The sequence below is a fragment of the Biomphalaria glabrata genome, chromosome 2 (genome assembly GCF_947242115.1).
Source record: "Biomphalaria glabrata chromosome 2, xgBioGlab47.1, whole genome shotgun sequence".
NCBI classification, from domain to species: Eukaryota; Metazoa; Mollusca; class Gastropoda; family Planorbidae; genus Biomphalaria; species Biomphalaria glabrata.
In genome coordinates this window covers 45,277,160-45,297,013 of record NC_074712.1, presented here as the reverse complement: position 1 = coordinate 45,297,013, position 19,854 = coordinate 45,277,160, and the positions used below count along the sequence as shown (strand labels likewise).

Sequence of the window (19,854 nt, the reverse complement as noted above, 5' to 3'; positions counted from 1 at the left end):
AGTTCTTGTTGAGTGTATGTTACAACAGTGTAGTCAGTTCCAGTTGAGTGTATCTTACAACAGTGCAGTCAGTTCTTGTTGAGTGTATGTTACAACAGTGTAGTCAGTTCCAGTTGAGTGTATGTTACAACAGTGTAGTCAGTTCCAGTTGAGTGTATCTTACAACAGTGTAGTCAGTTCCTGTTGAGTGTATGTTACAACAGTGCAGTCAGTTCCTGTTGAGTGTATGTTACAACAGTGTAGTCAGTTCCAGTTGAGTGTATGTTACAACAGTGCAGTCAATTCCTGTTGAGTGTATCTTACAACAGTGCAGTCAGTTCCTGTTGAGTGTATGCTACAACAGTGTAGTCAGTTCCTGTTGAGTGTATGTTACAACAGTGTAGTCAGTTCCAGTTGAGTGTATGTTACAACACTGTTCTGAGTTCCTGTTGAGTGTATCTTACAACAGTGCAGTCAGTTCCTGTTGAGTGTATGTTACAACAGTGTAGTCAGTTCCTGTTGAGTGTATGTTACAACAGTGCAGTCAGTTCCTGTTGAATGTATGTTACAACAGTGTAGTCAGTTCCTGTTGGAACGTCTTTAACATTGTTATTACAAAGCTTATATCAACTCTGTCTGTCTGTCTGGGTAGAATCTTCTACAGGTTATTTAACCCACTTTCAGTTGTCGAATCAAACTGACACTTCACACAATTATTCATTGTAGATGACAACACACAGAATGAGTTAATCAACATATTTATAATTAATTATTTTTGTTTTAAAACAGAAAGTGTATTGACCTAAGGGAAGATAAGCCTTGTGTAGAGAATAAGATCGTTCGCTAAACAGTTTAAACTATAGCTTTTTTACAAAGCTTATATCAATCACTGTCTGTCTGGTACAAATTTTGCACATGCTACATATTGAGATATGTGGCTGTGTATATGGAGTTATTTCCCTTCTTGCGTTTTGTTCACGTTTTTTCTCGCACTTTCTAATATCGGACCAAGTTGAGATTTTTTAGTAATTATTCATAGTCCATGACAATAGACGAATCAATTAAAAAATAACCAATTAGTTAATCAATTAGAAATAACTAATTAATATTTTGATTTGTATAGAATAATGAAGTTTTTTCTTGCAGTATTGTTATATTTGACAGTGATTTGAGGTTATTCCCCTTAGATAAGAGTGTTATTCCTCTTCGATAATCTTTGTTATTTAAAAAGATTTTTTTAGACTGTAAACCTTCTATTTTGTATAATTACTTGTATAGAGCATTAGGTCGTTAGCTTAAATTTTAAACTATAGCCTTTTTTAGACTATAAATTTTCTATTTTTATGAGTACATGTGTAGCTTAGTGGCTAGCACGTAGGCCTTACATCATGGAGTCTCGAGATATCGAGTTCAAATTTAGACTTGAACGACTTTTAAAAAAACCTCCCAGATAACAAATGATAATTGGTCCACACACATCGGACAATGATAACTAGTCCACACACATCGGACAATGATAACTGGTCCACTCACATCGGACAATAGCGAACTAAATATGCTATAAGCATAAGAGGTGCTCTAAACGAAAAAAACAACTTATATTAATATTTCCAATCGCCAAATTATTTTTACATGATTTATTCAAAATAATGCAATGTCACTTAAATATGTCTCATGATTGTATTTAGAAAGAGCTTTTCTTTGTCTCCACCATCATATGACATGCGTGGATTCGGAAATCAAAATATAACTCACTTGTACAAAGATAACTTGAATATAATAGTATAGCTGAAATCAAACATAGCGAGGACAAAGCATTACAGAATAGTAATAATAATAATCCAATACAGACTACTTGTAACAATGGCTTTTTCAAACAATGACCAACAACTAACGACGGTGTACAATTACTAGCGACCTCAAAACTAGCTCACGCTCCTTAACTATTACGCTAGGAAGACTTTTCATGGTTTCTTTACGTTGAGTGATGCTCTATAGGCGTAGACCTTGAGCCTACATCATGTATTTGCAAAGCAAGGTTCTCTAAAAGGGTCTGCCTTATTTTCCTACGCACACGCAAGGTGTCCTGAATAATACAGACAGTTCACATATTCCTGGTCAGCCGTTATTGTGTGCTGTCAAGCGTAACACGCACACACGCACACACACTCACGCATATGACAATACGTTTTTAAAAGTATTTGCATCTATTTATCTAGTTGTTACTTCACCAAAGTCAAACAACTCTTGACCAGGTTCTTATATTTTCATTCTTTCTATTTGTTTATAAATTGTTCTTAGTGGGTTTTTTTTCTGCATTTTTTTTAAATACATAAAATGGTAGTGTGCGTATGTCTATATCTCTAATTCTTATTAGGGTATGAGATATTTATAGTATAATTTCTTTTAACTTATATAAACGATTTAGTCATTGAAAACTCTATTATTCATCTTTAAAAAGGTTTTATCAAACTCCACTATTTGAATTTAATAATTTCAGAGTATCGGTAAGTACAGCTCATCCTGTACCAGGCGGCGCAAAAAAATGCACGCTATGATAACAAAAGAATGTCACATGACAGGAAGTGGGATTATTTTGTAATAAAACCTCATACGTCATCATTGTTAGCCTAATTGTAAATTTTTAGTTAATTTCAGATGCTTTGTTCCTGTTACTTATTCCTTTCATCTGATTTATTGTTACTTTTTTTCTTACTAGGAGTGAGTACTGTCATTTTCTAAAAACAGAACAAGCAGATGGTGTACATAAAGTTTGTTTAGAATATGGTAGTCTAAATTTAAATAAAGAGCCCTGGATGTATGCTTAAAATAAAACAAACTTTCACAATGGAAAGCTTCCTCCAACATGTCGCGTCTGCTCAGATTCAGCCAATCACGATCCAGCTAACGATGTAGACCAGGTAGATCCAGATCTAGCATGATATAATACGATATCTTGGTCTGTAGTAGTGATGCTCAAAATACGGCCCGCGGACCAGATCCGGCCCGCAACGTGGTTCCATCCGGCCCGCCAAAACGTTGGCACAAAGTGTAGAAAATCCCTTCCCTTTTTTTTTCCAAACAAGAAAAAAGGTTGAAAAATGTCTTTTCTACCTACCTGCCTTTTTCTCTGATGGATTGGTACCATGATCTTTACCTACCTACCTGCCTTTTTCTCTGATGGATTGGTACCATGATCTTTACCTACCTACCTGCCTTTTTCTCTGATGGATTGGTAGTGGTACCATGATCTTTACCTACCTACCTGCCTTTTTCTCTAATGGATTGGTACCATGATCTTTACCTACCTACCTGCCTTTTTCTCTGATGGATTGGTACCATGATCTTTACCTACCTACCTGCCTTTTTCTCTGATGGATTGGTACCATGATCTTTACCTACCTACCTGCCTTTTTCTCTGATGGATTGGTACCATGATCTTTACCTACTTACCTGATGGATTGGTACCATGATCTTTACCTACCTACCTGATGGATTGGTACCATGATCTTTAACATTTGTGTGCTTAGGCATTTGGACTCTGAATGTAGAATCTACCAGAAAAAATGACCTGATCCTTAATTTTTGTGGAATGTGATAATTAGCCAACATATTTGATTTGTCATAATAGTTTGACAGTTTAAAAAAGAACAACATATAAACGGCATTATAAAACAGAAATGGGGGCATTCTTGGTTTGAGCCGCGAATACAAGATTGTTAAACTTCGCTTAGACATTGGAGGAGCCATCAGAATATTGACCGAAAAGAGACAAGAAGTTAGTGGTAAGGCTAGCTACAATACTGCTCACAATTGAAGTAGAGAAATGTAAGCCATTTTCATGTCAATTTTAATTCGTGTTTGTATCTTTTCGTTGATGTGGCCCGCGACACGAATGCTGGAAATTGAAATGGACCGAAAGGGCCTATTAGGGTGGGCATCACTGGTCTATACTCTATAGTGTACAGAAAACATGCAAAGTAACTGAACCACTACCACATGACTTGTCTAAGAAAAATACTGAATGTCAAACGTCAAGAAAAAATACTAGATACTAAAGTCCTTCAAAGAGCGGGTCTGCAAAGCATCCACACAATCCTGATGCAGTCCCAGATGCGATGGGCAACACACGTCTGCAGAATGGAAGACCGCCGCATCCCTAAACGACTCTTTTATGGCCAATTAAGGGAAGGAAAGCGCTCATAAGGCGGTTAAAGAAAATGCTTCAGGGACACCCACAAAGCTTCTCTAAAAGCGTTCAGTATTAACCCATTCACCTGGGAGACAAGCATATGACAGAGCATTATGGCGTCGAGCAGTGAAATCTGGCGCACAAATTGCTGAGGAAAAGAGAACAGCGCTGGCAGAAGAAAAGTGCCAGAGAAGAAAAGCAAGGCTAATGACACTAGCTCCAGCTGGAATAACTTGCCCAGTGTGCAGCCGAACATTCCGGGCTCATGAGGAGGCACAAAACCCTAGTGCGAAGCCCTCAGCCCCCTGGATGACAAAAGTGGTCATCATCGAACCACGATGGACGAACTATATACTCTATAATAATACGAGATCGCAAAAACATAAATTAATTAATCGATATGCACAAAATATTTCAATATTAGATCTTCAGTTCATATCAAGATGATCACGGTTTCGGCTGTAACCTCTAAGTATAATGTTATATACGACAGCCTCTTGGTTAACCACTCAGCTAAGACAATGGGTATTACATATACAAAGAAGAATAGCTCTTGCAGTCCACACATCAACACAGCTTATGCCTTGTTACATGTATGGGTACTATTCGTTAAAATACATTTCATTTTTTGTTCAGGGTATTATATGATGTTAAAACACATTCAAAACGTTTGACGAAAAGAATGCACAAATTCTTGAAATCTCAAAGTGGAGACAATCTTAAAGACTTGTGATGACAGCTTATCAAATAATTGTGGATTTAGGCTGGCCAGCCTTACAAGAATTGTGTTAGACAGATGTTTGACGTCACGTAGAAGTAGACGCTCAGTTTGTCGTAGAACCGTTGTTAGTAGTGTAAGATCAGACTAAAATGTTACAACTGCCACCACTTGGATAATAAGATGGGCTATGAATTGGGCAATGAATTAGGCAATGAATTAGGAATTGAGCCATGCCGATATCCGAAGTAGCTTTGTCGACGCAGATTATTTTGATAGACGTTATTTTGATTTAAGTTTGAAATGAAGGTTATATTTTGATGGAGGTTATATTTTTAAGGTGGTTATATCTTGATGGAGGCTATGTTTTGATGGTGGTTATATTTTGATGGTGGTTATATCTTGATGGAGGCTATGTTTTGATGGTGGTTATATCTTGATGGAGGTTATATTTTGATGGTGGTTATATCTTGATGGAGGCTATGTTTTGATGGTGGTTATATCTTGATGGAGGTTATATTTTGATGGTGGTTATATCTTGATGGAGGCTATGTTTTAATAATGGCTGTAGCTTGATGGAGGCTATATCTTGATGGAGGCTATGTTTTAATAAAGGTTGTAGCTTGATGGATACTTTAATACAGTTTTACTTTTTACAGGTTATTTTGATCTGTCTTACATTTTATAATGTTACTTTGTTGACGCCTATTTTGATGAAGATTACTTTAAAGTGAAACTTTCAAAGGCTCTAAATGTATATCGCACATGTTCAGACTAAGCACAAACATTTCGTCAGCTCTAACATGAATAGGAATGATATCAATAACACTAAACATTTCTTCATAACAGTTTATTATAGTGTTAAACATCGTGGTAGACAATTACATGTGACATTGGCTTATTGAAAGTAATCAAAATTTGATATGAAACACAATTCGTTATTAAACACTCGTCAATTTTTATCCTACATCGATATCAAACAGATATTAACCACAGGCCGATGTCGAATACAATATAAAACCCAAGTCAATATTAAGTCCAGTGTTCCTGTAATTGTCATGGCTCTCTCTTTCTTACAGTGTTGATAAGAGACTAAGAGCCGAACTGGATTAACCTATAACCAGAGGACCTCATTTCTGGTTGCGCTGGCAGAACTGTTAGCGGAATGAAACTAATCTAATCATTAAAGCCCACTCGTGCCCCGAACCACGGGCCGGACATCAGTTAATGACCCCCCCCTTATCACATGTCAAGTGAGAGTTTAAAGAAGAAAAAATAAGGCAAGGTCTGGGTAACCAAATGAGGCAAGCTAAGGGTAACCAAATGGGGCAAGGTCTGGGTAACCAAATGGGGCAAGGTCTGAATATTCAAGTTTTTAATAGATTTCGGGCTACGTTCATATTTAACTGATTTTATATCATGTATATTGCTTAAGTCTGGCTTGTCTATTAATAAGTCATTTGCTTCAAGGGCGAAACCTTTTTTTTTTTAATTTTATTTTTAAGACAAATTAAAATTTTTCAAGTACTTTCTTAAACCCTTCATTTTAAAATAATATCATCAAAACTAACGCAACTGGGTATTTTCACGATGAACTCAACAAGGTCAAGGTCGCTGAATTGAACAAGAATTGTTGCCAATCAATAAAAACTACTGACGAAAGAGCTTCAAAAATGTGATTTTGCAGTGTAATCAAGTGCACACAAATAACTTTAAAGAGGATCAAAACTTTCATCTATACACCAGAAACACCAAAAATCTGACTATTTAGTTTGGAAAGACTTGGTGGCCGTCAGGTTCAACCTCCACAATAAAAGGTGCAGGGCTCCATTGATAGAGAAAACCTACGAAAAAATTCGAGCAAGATCCTGAGAAAAACTTAAGCAAACTAATGTCCCCAAATACTAGAGAGGGTAAGAATCAAGCCTCCTCTCTAATAAAAAAAAAAAAAGATCAATCAGCGTCACGTCAAATGCAAAACTAAAGTATGTAAATATCAAGCTTCCGGACTTAGTTGACCACTAAGTAGTTTCTTTATTAAATAAGTAGCCCGACTCTGTCAAAAGAAAAAAAAATGTAGAACACTATACACAATTTTTTTTTTCATTTACGAAAAGACTCGAAAGATTCACATTCATTGACATTATCACGTCTGTCAATCGATTACATCCAAATAAAAAAATTAATTGAACTTGTGATAAAAACAAGTTGCTTATTGAGCCCCACATTAAAATCACCATAGACACACACACACACACACAGGTAAACAGCTCGTAAAAACTTCCTCAAGGCGTGTCTCTAGTTCATCCCTTCGCTAGCGCTGCCAAGTCCCACATGAAAGGTAGCCAATAGTGAGTGATGCAGTCTTGTAGCGGTGTAGAATTAATGAAATGATAATACCAGAACCTCATCGCCGTAGAGGGCTGAGGGGGGGGGCGATGGTGGAAATGGGAGGGGGGTCTATACTGCACTGACGTCAGGTCCCTTTCTTTAAGGAAAATTGGTTGGGAGAGGGGGGGGGGTCGCACAAACTTGCCTTAAGAACGTGGCTAATGTGACCCCTACAAACGCCTTTATGCTCCTATATGATAAAGGGCTCAAGTGAAGAGGATACAAAAAGTGTAAACATAAAACATGTTCATGTGTGTTTATTTGTTCAGTAATTCACTTTCATTCTAAAAGAAAAAGGTTTTTAGAAAGAAACTCAAACTGTTTTCTTAGATGCATTCAATGCGGTTTGACATTTTTTTGTTGGTTTTATTTTGACCAAGACAAGTCAGCTTCGTGAAAATTTGTAATATAATTAATGTTCATTCTTAGAGGCATTTTTAAAATGATAAAACTTTATGCAATAATTAGTCTGTCAGACTTTATGAAAAGATGTTGTTTAAAGAATCCATTCTTCCTTGAGTAATCTGATGGTTGGCTATAGTTTCTCATTCCATCTATTTTTTGTAATGCTTCATTATTGTAAGTCGTTTTTTAATCAAGTTCTTCTATTAACAGTCTAGCTAATGATCTCTAATTTAGGAGGTACACAAAATGGAAGTCTATTTATTAATTGAAATCTTAACTGAATACAAAGAAACATTGGAATTAAGGGCGGGGATTTTCGCTGAATCCGTGTTGATAAAAAAATAAAAGACGTAAGCCAAATTAAATTTTCAGATTTTTATATTTTTTATAACTATAACGGTCAAACCAGAGTTTTCCTTATTTTGAGGCCGATTAGGTCAATTGTTAGAGCGTTTTTCGAAATATACATCCAGTGTCCAGTTTCCATGCAGGTTTTTTAAAATACGTTTTGCTCCTTCTTCCCTAGTCCTATTAAAACATGGAATGGGTTGCCTGAGTCAGCCAGGAAAACCAGTGATTTGGCAGAATTTAGGTCATTGGTTAATATGCATGACTAAATGCATGAGGCGTAGGACGTAATCATCTTCTTTTTTGAAGTAACGTCTGTATTATATAAGATAAGTTAAGATAAAGAATTTACAAACTAATAATTAGGAATTGTAAAAGTGATGCTACTACAAAACGGTCCATAGTTTGAGCAATAAAAAACTAGTTAAGGAATCGTTTGAGTCACAATGCAAGAAGCTTACAGTGATTTGTTTCCCCGCTTAATACGTAGACACCGTCGAATGAGTCCTGACCGAATGAGCACAGTATACCATGTGTCCAGTCATGGCTAGCAACTAATGACCAAAAAACAAAAGGAGGGGGGTATCTCTTGGATCAATGTCACACTCACAAAGTGATAGGGTTGGGGATGTGAGCGGTGTCTTAAGCTCCCCCCCCCCGCCCCCAAGCCCCTAGAGCATCAATCACTTCATGTACACCAGTAATGGAATGGAAGTCTACATTATGTGCGTGTGTGTGAATGGAAGTCTACATTATGTGCGTGTGTATGAATGGAAGCCTACATTATGTGTTATGTGCGTGTGTATGAATGGAAGCCTACCTTATGTGCCTGTGTGTGAATGGAAGCCTACATTATGTGAGTGTAAGTGTGTTAATGGAAGCCTACATTATGTGCGTGTGTGTGAATGGAAGTCTACATTATGTGCGTGTGTATGAATTGAAGTCTACATTATGTGCGTGTGTGTGAATGGAAGCCTGCAATGTGCGTGTGTGTGAATGGAAGCCTACATTTTGTGCGTGTAAGTGTGTGAATGGAAGTCTACATTATGTGCGTGTGTGTGAATGGAAGCCTACATTATGTGCGTGTGTGTGAATGGAAGCCTGCAATGTGCGTGTGTGTGAATGGAAGCCTACATTATGTGCGTGTGTGTGAATGGAAGCCTGCAATGTGCGTGTGTGTGAATGGAAGCCTGCAATGCGCGTATGTGTGAATGGAAGCCTACATTTTGTGCGTGTGTGTGAATGGAAGCCTGCAATGTGCGTGTGTGTGAATGTAAGCCTACATTATGTGCGTGTTAGTGTGTGAATGGAAGCCTACATTATGTGCGTGTGTGTGAATGGAAGCCTACATTATGTGCGTGTGTGTGAATGGAAGCCTGCATTATGTGCGTGTGTGTGAATGGAAGCCTGCATTATGTGCGTGTGTGTGAATGGAAGCCTACATTATGTGCGTGTGTGTGAATGGAAGCCTGCAATGTGCGTGTGTGTGAATGGAAGCCTACATTATGTGTGTTTGTGTGAATGGAAGCCTACATTATGTGCGTTTGTGTGAATGGAAGCCTACATTATGTGCGTGTGTGTGAATGGAAGCCTGCAATGTGCGTGTGTGTGAATGGAAGCCTACATTATGTGCGTTTGTGTGTATGGAAGCCTACATTATGTGCGTGTGTGTGAATGGAAGCCTGCAATGTACGTGTGTGTGAATGGAAGCCTACAATGTGCGTGTGTGTGAATGGAAAAGAGGTTCTCAAAAACAAAAAAAAGCACAGATTTGATCTTTAGATTGAGATGCACGAACACACATATAACAATCCAATCTAAATCTGAACGTTGGGATAGAATCACCGAGTCGGTTAGATTGTGTCTAATCGAGCATTGAGAATTGAGTAGCCGATATTTTATGTTATGCTCAGGAGTAGGTGTAATAACTTACACAAATTTGGGGCCAAAGAGACAAAATGGAAAGAAATCAAATCAATAAATATCTTAGAGAGTGCGGGATGCTATAAAGAATTCAATTACATCTGGACATAAGGATACAATATTAACAAAAGTAGGCTTTGGGAGGTAATAGGTTTCAATAAAAAAATATAAATATTTGAGTCGGGTTTCTGAGCAGCCAATCAGAAACTGTGATTTGTAGATCTATTAGGATTGAACATATTCAACAGCAGCCTTGCGAAAGTTTATTAGTGGATAAATGATCTGAATATCATAGGTAGCTACACAGCTACACTTACCTCCCTTGACTCATAGGTAGCTACACAGCTACACTTACCTCGCTTGACTCATAGGTAACTACGTTGACCTCACTTGACCTAAATATATATCTATATAAAGATATTGATGCATAAAACGCTATGTTGTTAAGGCATAGAATAAAGTGATCTGATTTAAGGCTGTGTAGAAATGTCTCTGCTGAATGTGGGAACGATCGTGTAAGAAAATTAGAAAATGGAAAGATTAAAAAGTTCGTAGACACCATTGCCGTTAGAGAAAGAATTGTCAAGAGTTGTTTTTTAATATGTTTTGTCATCTTGTGATTCGCACAAGGCTTACAGCGGCTGTACATTTTGTATTTAATGTGTAGGATGTACCACTTCATTCAACTTCGACTACATTCAATTTTATTATTATAGATGTCAGGGAACGTAAGCGTGCAAGGCCAAATTTTGATTAACAAATTAATAATTCTTTTATTGGTTGAATACATACATCACAAGGTCATGGCGGACTGTTATTTCCAGACCATAAAAGGGGCGGTTGAGATTGGAGTTTGGTTGTTTCCGAAAAGGTGGCAGGCTGGAGATGGCGAAGGTAATTCAAGGGGTTGAATCAATAGTTACAGAGCGTGAACAACGGTAGTAAATGTGTTGAATTCAATTGTATTGTACAGTGTGTGTATTATTAAAGTGATTCCTTGTTTTAGACTAAAAGCTTTGTATTTATTGTTGAAGGATCTCAGTTTTGAACTTATTGTTTACATTTGTACCTCAGGCTTCGCGATATTATTTGAGAATTCTGAAAATGTCTAATAGAGATAAATGTATAAAATTAGAACATTAGAAATGCATTGTCTAATCAACACAATCTCATCGTAAGATCAAGACATCGTTGTCATCGGATTCAAAAATATATAATCAAATCTGGTTCAATTGCATCGTCTCAATAAAGCGGCAGGGCTTATATTGCGGCTGACATTATATTTGTCAATTGCCTGTTCAAATAAAACGCAAATATGTCAGTATATAAAATATATCATATCAATTTTTGAAAAAGTTTTCAAAGTTTTTTTCTTGGAAAAAGGAGGGGGGGGGGGCCGTCTCAATAGCTCCTGTGTTACGCCACTGTTTCCTCAACTTTATACTCTGTGTAGGCCTGCAGTAGGAAAACGTCCATTTTGTTTCAGATTTTTAAATATTCCAAAATATTTGTGTTCTCATCTCTCTAGCTTTTGGTCTATGGTCTATGTCATAAGATCAGCGTCTTGTTTGAAACTTCAGATAACGTACAGATTCAAACCAAAACAAGCCGCCTTCATGTCGTGATGCCATTGACATGTTTACCAATGTCAGGTCTGGAGAGTACAACTTTAAGATCAGAGTTAGGTAAATGTAGCCTAGAACCAACCCAGTGTATGGTCAGGTATTGGGAAACTAGAGTAAATATTGAATGTATGTAGGCGCAAAGAAGTCTTCTTTTAAAAATGGAAACATCAACAAAATGTCTCTATTGTTCGTAGGTGGGCTTTTAAAAAATACTTGAATTTTATTTGAAGTAGAAATTATGAATATAACAGCGAAAGTCTCCATTCACGGACTCATCTCTAGTTCTTCGACTTAAGACTTTATTTTTTTTTATTTTTTTTTGTTTTCGTTACAATGTTTCTACAATAAAACTAATAAAATATTGTATAATAGCTCATTGCAATTAAAATCTTATATTAAGCGAACTTGTATCATTACTTTGGATCAGTTATGTAATTAAGTTTGTTATTGATCTAGACCAGTGATTCCCAAAGTGTTCTATATAGATCCCCAGGGGTCTTCGAGGTCTTTCAAGGGGTCTACGGAAGTAAAAAAAATAAATTGGGGGTATATGGCCTGTAAATGGGGGTCTACGATAGTGGATCTCCTTTAAGCATGCAGAGACTTTAAATTTCATTTCCCATTAATTAATGACCAATAATGAAATGAAATCGTACACACATATGATGTGTACCTGAACTAATCTTTTGGATTTGAACTCTGTTAGTCCAATGAATTTTATTTATTTTTAAATTTTAACATTTTATTTTAATAGCTTAATTTTGTCTACATGAAAGTAATATTGTACAAGGCCGAGTCTAAAATCAAACGTAGAAAGTACAGAAATATAGAAACATTTTTACTTTGGCCTATATCAAATTCCAGAAAACTGCACACTATATTAAAAAAGGACTTTGCCAGCCATTGCAGAGGTTCTAAAATCTGTTTTCCACAATTCTATATCTGATATGATAAAAATTCCTCTAAGCAACAATGCAGTTCAAATGTGTAAAGGTAAAAAGAGTAAGAACAATGAAAGGTTCTTATGCTTCTTACTTGCAGACGACATACTTCCTGCCTGATAATATAATGTCATTATCATGTTTTAGTTTTTTTTAAACAAGAAATCCATAAAGAACTGCTAATTGACTGAAACTTTAATCAATCGTTCCTTCACACATGATACTTGTCGAAAAGTTTATGTATGACATTTTTTTTTCTTAGTTTTAGGATGCTAAAGATCCAAGTTTAAAACAAACAATTGAGTTCGAATAGGACCCAGTCTTTTTAACAAACTTGTTTCATAAATATAATGAGGTAAACTTGCAGCTACAAGAAGGTAACCTAAATTTGATAAACATGAAGTCATAATCTTAGTGTTTATTGTGAGGATTAAATTAATGATTAATGAACAGGATAAATTTTCCAAATTTGCAACAGTCAAACATTATCTAATAGAGAAGCTACATTATTAAATTGAAATTTTATTATCAGAGCTGCCCACCAAAGGCGTTTTTTTTTTAATTGTTTAGTCGTTTCATGCATATGTAATGCATATTTAATTTATTGGTTTCATTTTAATTTCATTAATAAATATATATGGCCTAGAAATCAGTGAGAAAAATACATTTGAAATATGCAGGGGGTCTACCGAAAACTGGAAAACATAGCAAGGGGTCTTCGAGACAAAAACTTTTGGAAACCACTGATCTAGACTCTAGCCTCTAGAGTCTAGACTAACAATAAAAAGTATTTATAAAAATACAATTTAAAAAGTGGAAACGACCTGAATTCGAACTCATGGCCTAAGCCTTCTCAGGTCACCGAGGCTGACCAATCTGCTAGTGGAGAGCTTATGAGCATTGAATTAAGATTGTATAGTTGTCTGATACACTTAGTAATCCGAAGCGGCGCCAACTCGGCGACAATGTATGCTTCCGCTGCACATGCGTGCAATGACATGCAAGTCTCGTCTCAGTGTCCTCTTTCTGTGTTGATACGTCCTAGACTGTCTTTCTGTGATTACTATCAGACAGTTGACCTGACCTAGTTTCTTAGTGGTCAAGTTTTCCTTACGTCTTGTAGGATAGCGAGCGAAGTTGTCAAACATAAACATAAAACATTATCTCTTCTTACGGGACATTATTGAGAGCTATGACCGCGTCTAGACTCGTTAAAGTACAGCTAACCTTTGGTAATCCGACGCTTTCGATAATCCGACACCAAGCGAGCCCCCGAACCATCGGCTATCAAGGGTCAACAGAATATAATTACACAGAAGGGACACACACATGGTACATTTTAAAAAATTGTGTTTGTTTATTTTTTATGTTTATGATATTAAATATGCCTTTTCAAAATGTTTATACTTTACAAATATTTATTTTGAAATGTATTTATGGCTTTAAAAGAAATGTTCAGATTGATATTATTGTATGAAGGTTTGGTGACATATATAAAAAAAATACTTGGTTAAGGCTTTGTATAGAGCTTCATGGGCTTTCTAGGAAGACAAGCGTTAAGGATGACACATTCACTTTCTAAATGCTATCTATTCAATGTGCAGTGGCGTAGCCAGGATGGGTGGAGGAGGGGGAGAATTTGAAAATCCCCCCGGACCACACTTAAGGGGGCCCCCAAATGAATGTTCGATATTGTTTTTTACATTAAATATTAAATATTACGCAAAAGTCAAGGACCTCCAAAAAGGTCAAGCCACCTGGCCGCCAAATAATGGCAAATTCCTATGCCATTGTCAATGTGTTTGATTTTTTGTTTCTAATTAGAAATTCTGTTTAAGTGAAATAAGTAGCTTCAAGCCATTTCTCAGCTTTCTCCAATGTTCTCGGGCGTTGTAGTATTATCTTGACCGTCAATGTCAATAATTTGATAGTCAACGTCATACATTTGCATGTTAAAATCAATCGTTTCATAGTCAACGTCCATCATATGCTAGTCAACTTTAATTGTTTGCTGGTCAACTTTAATTGTTTGCTGGTCAACTTCAATTGTTTGCTAGTCAACTTTAATCGTTTGCTGGTCAACTTCAATTGTTTGCTGGTCAACTTTAATTGTTTGCTGGTCAACTTTAATTGTTTGCTGGTCAACTTTAATTGTTTGCTGGTCAACTTTAACTGTTTGCTGGTCAACTTTAATTGTTTGCTGGTCAACTTTAATTGTTTGCTGGTCAACTTCAATCGTTAGCTAGTCTATGTATTTACAAATTGAAAGAGGTTTAGAACAGCAACTTTACTCTGAGTAGATACCAGCTTCTGGTTTCTACAGACAGACATTTTGAAAAGTTGATGAACAGTTGCAGAGACATTAAAGTACATGTAGATGTAAAGACAAGACAATGGTTAGAAAGTACATGTAGATGTAAAGACAAGACAATGATTAGAAAGTACTTGTAGATGTAAAGACAAGACAATGGTTAGAAAGTACATGTAGATGTAAAGACAAGACAATGATTTGAAAGTACTTGTAGATGTAAAAACAAGACAATGATTAGAAAGTACTTGTAGATGTAAAGTCAAGACAATGGTTAGAAAGTACATGTAGATGTAAAGTCAAGACAATGGTTAGAAAGTACTTGTAGATGTAAAGACAAGACAATGATTAGAAAGTACTTGTAGATGTATAGACAAGACACTGGTTAGAAAGTACATGTAGATGTAAAGACTAGACAATGGTTAGAAAGTACTTGTAGATTTAAAGACAAGACAATGGTGAGAATGTAATGATAATTACTTAAACATGCTTTTAAAATGCAAATAGCAGACTGAGGTTGACGTCTTGGGAACATTTAACTACAAGTCTAGTCTAGGAACGACAACTTCAATTAACGCCTTGAGAAATAATTACGTTAACAAATTAGTGACACTGTCCGGTGAGGGAGAACTAATTGTGTATGACACCGGCTATAGTCACATGACAACACACACACACACACACACACCATAAGACTAAGACATGCTCACACACACACACACACACACACATAGTAATGCCAGACATAAACCGCCCAGGGAAGCAAATAACTCAACAATTTTACAGTAAAAAAAAAACGTCTTGTCTGCCTTGGGCCACATTAGTGACAGACAGTGTACGTCAGACGACAGACATTTACTTCAATATCAACACCCCGATGGAAAAGTGACCTAGCATTAAGACACAGAGACGTTTGAGGCTTTTAAACCTGCTGATCTCATGCCCATGTTCAATTTGCTGACCAATAAAGTTCGTGTGCCCTTGTCAGTGTTGAGTTCTCAATAATATTTTATTTATTGTTACGAAAGTATATGTGTTTCTGATGGTAACCAAGCGCAAATGTGGGCGGTTGGTTTGGTTGTGTTGGCTGAATATATTCTGATGAAATCCCAATGTGGGTTGTCGTCATGTCAAGTAAATCAAAGACTTGTGTGAAAGTTGAAGAGATGAGAACAGGCTAGAGACGTGAAGCAGGTGGGCGTGTCTTGTTGGTGTGTCACATTTGGTTGAAACGTATCAACAATTGAATTGTGTTTCTACATACACCAACATTGAATTGTGTTTCTACATACACCAACATTGAATTGTGTGTCTACATACACCAACATTGAATTGTGTTTCTACATACACCAACATTGAATTGTGTGTCTACATACACCAACATTGAATTGTGTTTCTACATACACCAACATTGAATTGTGTTTCTACATACACCAACATTGAATTGTGTGTCTACATACACCAACATTGAATTGTGTTTCTACATACACCAACATTGAATTGTGTTACTACATACACCAACATTGAATTGGAAAGTTGTCTATATTTATAAATAAAAGTTTTAATCGGCTTTGTTTATCAAAACGTTTGTTTAAGTTTATTTCAAGTTGTACATTAAGAATATAATACACATACAAACCGACAACTGAGGAGATCAACATTTATAGAGCATATGGACTCGAGAATATGTGTGTGTTTGACAGTATGTGCACCATAGTACATAGACTAAATGTCTTCTTTTTTTAAGAAACGTCTGTAATATATAAGATAAGATAAGATACAATAAGATAAGATAAGACTTAAGGAACGCATCTAATATTGGCGATTGTATGGACAAGTAAAGGCTGGGGTACAATATTTTGTTTTCATATTTCTAATTGACCCTTGAAACTATGTCCCATTTTCTTTATTATCAAACATTATTTTAGGGACACCAAGAGAACCCGTTACAGGATATAATGTTTGTATCATGCGTTATAAAATAACGGAATAAATTGAATTGTAGACACAACAACTTAATAAAATAGGAATATATTAAGATACATGTACATTTTGTATCCCATGTGTCAGTATATGGTTATTAAAGTTCTTTCTTCGCCTGAGTCAGCCAGAAAACAAAATGACTCGGGACAGTTTTGAGTCTCTCATTAACATGCACGATTTAGATCAACCCATGGATACGCTTAGGACAACTTTTTTTTTAAGGAACGTCAGCAATTTATAAGATAAGAATATAATTTTTAAGTATAATAAAAATAAAGTTCCCCTTTCAGATCTTGTAATCTATAATAATGTAAAAGTCATCTGTTTCTGTGGCCCACGGTTAACGAGAGTGTCATGTGGCCAGCACAACGACCAACCGCCTTTACTTTTCCCCAACTAATGTCAGGTACTCATTAGAGATGGGTGGACTCGGAAGCGCCCTAAAGATTCCGAAATTAAACATCCCAGTCTTCAGAAGCCGAGCGCTTGACCACTCAGCCACCAAATACAATAACAAAAGTTTTGTCAGCCAAATGAGTTGAATGAATACTTATTGAGTTATGAGAAGACCTATCGTCTGATTCATTTATTACGTGTATACAAATTACAGATCAACAATTATCTCCCTTCTCTTCCCGCTTTTTAGAAGCCTTTTATTTGGTACACTTCACTGACATACATTATTTTTAAAAATCAAAACTCCCTTACCCCATGCCGATGGCACCCCAGGCGTCCCAATCAGGGTAGCTCCTAACATTTTTCTTATCCTATGAATGTCACCTTGAACCATTCAGCAGACGACCAATGCTACTCTCCGTGAAGCCTGAAAGTTTTGAGTTATTCCTTCTCTCCGTCGGCAGTGAGCCGCAACTTTGGCGCCATCACTCGGTAGACGAATACAAAATTCGAAATCTCGTTTTTCGTTTCTTTTTTTTTTCTGGCTCGTGATCCGATCATCTGGTAAAGGAGAGCGCGTGCTGGCCACACGAGCGTGGGTGCCGCGTTCCAAGGTAGGGAACAAGTGGTTCAAGATGGTTTTCCCCTACTCCCTTCCCCACCCTCTCTACGCACGCACCTCTCCCGCATACCTTGAGCATCGAAGTCCGAGAAATAAATTGTATTGGCCTGATAACCAGTTGTTTAATAGGAAATAAACAAATTAGTCTAACACAAGACCAATAACATACTACAATTGCACTACGCCACAAGGGGTAAAGGGGTAGGGTTTTATTTTATTCATTATATTCATTGGCGAAGAATTATTTAGGAAAATAAAATTCACTTATAACTTTTTTAAAAAATCATTTATATAAGAAAATAAAGAGCAATTAGTTAACTATATGGTGGGATGTGTGGCCGAGTGGTATAAACTGCTTGACTGCTTAACCAAGGGGGCAAGAGTTCGACATCCCAGTGAAGACCACGAAGATGAAGTTACAATGATTACAGACGTACGTTACTTCTACCTTTAATGTCTCATATAACATGCCCAGTGCTGAGTCCTTCTTAACTAGGCTCAATCTGTTACTTTATTCAAGTTACAACATCGTAGAGGGAGGGTGGAGGTTGTGGAACCTAAAACCTGGACACTGATCTCAAAATCGGCTCTAACGATTTTCCGAGAAATTTAATTAATGGTCATTTATTTTAACTTCTTATCTTATATAACACAGACGTTACTTTAAAAAAGAAGATGATTACGCGTCATGCATCTAGTCATGCTTGTTAACCAATCTAGTCATGCTTGTTAACCAATGACTTAAGCTCTGCCAAGTCACAGGTTTTCCTGGCTAGCTCAGGCAACCCATTCCATGCTCTAATAGCACTAGGGAAGAAGGGGCATTTGTACAAATTTTAAAATCAATTATGCATGCAGGTGTTTCATAAAAATACACCATTTTTACAACTATTCACTATTAATAGTAACAAGCACTGGGGGCTTTTTAGTAAGGGAGATTGCCATTTGCCAATTTTGAACACATTTATGAAAATGGTTTTAGATTTTTTTTTTCAAAAAATATTGTATTGCTAAGTTATATAAGTTGTGTCATACTTAATACTACATTTACAAACAAAAATGACATGAAAAACAAAACTAAAGGAATTTATAATTTTTTTTACGGAAATGTTTTCCACACAGGATCTGTTAACCTTCTTTCTCCATTCTTCTCTATCATTTGTCTTTGATAGAATTTAATACTGATATTCTTTCTGAAAATATTGAAACCTGCCTTTTTTCCTGCCTGGGTGGGCCACTTCGGGGGCCGATTTTGAGTTTGTGTTTCCACACAAACTGTCTTTGTAACCTTGTTAGATTTTGTTTTTGTATTTGAAGATTATGGTTCAGTGTTTTATCTATAATTGCTACTTTACTTTTGAGTCTTCTATCCTGAAGGCTTTTTAAATTTAGTGATTTTACTAAAGGTTGTTACTCTAGTCAAATGTGAATATTTGTTTGTCATGAGTCTCACGGCTTTCTGAGAAAAGAATTACTAGATCGCTGGCTACAATAGGGAAAACTCTAGTTTGACCGTTACAATTTTTCAAAGTAAAAAAAAAAGTTAAATGTAAAATTGGCAAGATAAATCGGTCTAGATCTAGATCCAACATCAGTTATGAAAAGACTATCGCGTTTGGGAATTTTCTAACATTATTCATGCAAACGTTTAAGCTAAATTAATTACTGTTCATAAAAAAATTGCGCATCGTTTTCTAAGTCCAATCATTGGAATATTATAAAGGGTAGTGTTATCTTATCTTATATAATACCGACGTTACTTCAAAAAAGAAGATGACATCCCAGAAAAGAAAAAAGTAGCCATTGCATCAGAACTTCAATGGTCTAAAATACTATGATGTCGATTTTCACTATCTTTTCTAGTTTGCGAGATCTAAACGGGACGGACGGACGGAGAGATAAACCACACAAAACTAATATAGTCTTTTCCCGCTAAAAAACATGGCGTAGTAAGCCATAGGTTACAGATTATGCGATAACAGAGTAAATTTAATGTTGCTTCAAGTTTATTGAAAGAGTATCT

General features: G+C 36.3%; 1 protein-coding gene across 3 annotated transcripts in view; it reads right to left on the bottom strand.

Annotated features, from left to right (window-relative positions):
• LOC106076272 (QRFP-like peptide receptor) overlaps positions 1-17,756 on the bottom strand; it is a 140,352-nt gene extending 122,596 nt beyond the window's left edge. Inside the window, exon 1 of one of the 3 annotated variants that reach the window (XM_056020832.1) lies at positions 17,522-17,756. The gene's annotated coding sequence lies outside the window, so the exon portion shown is untranslated. The remainder of the gene's footprint in view (positions 1-17,521) is intronic. The other 2 variants (XM_056020833.1, XM_056020835.1) reach the window with 2 other exon arrangements.
• Between the last annotated feature and the right edge of the window lie 2,098 nt (positions 17,757-19,854).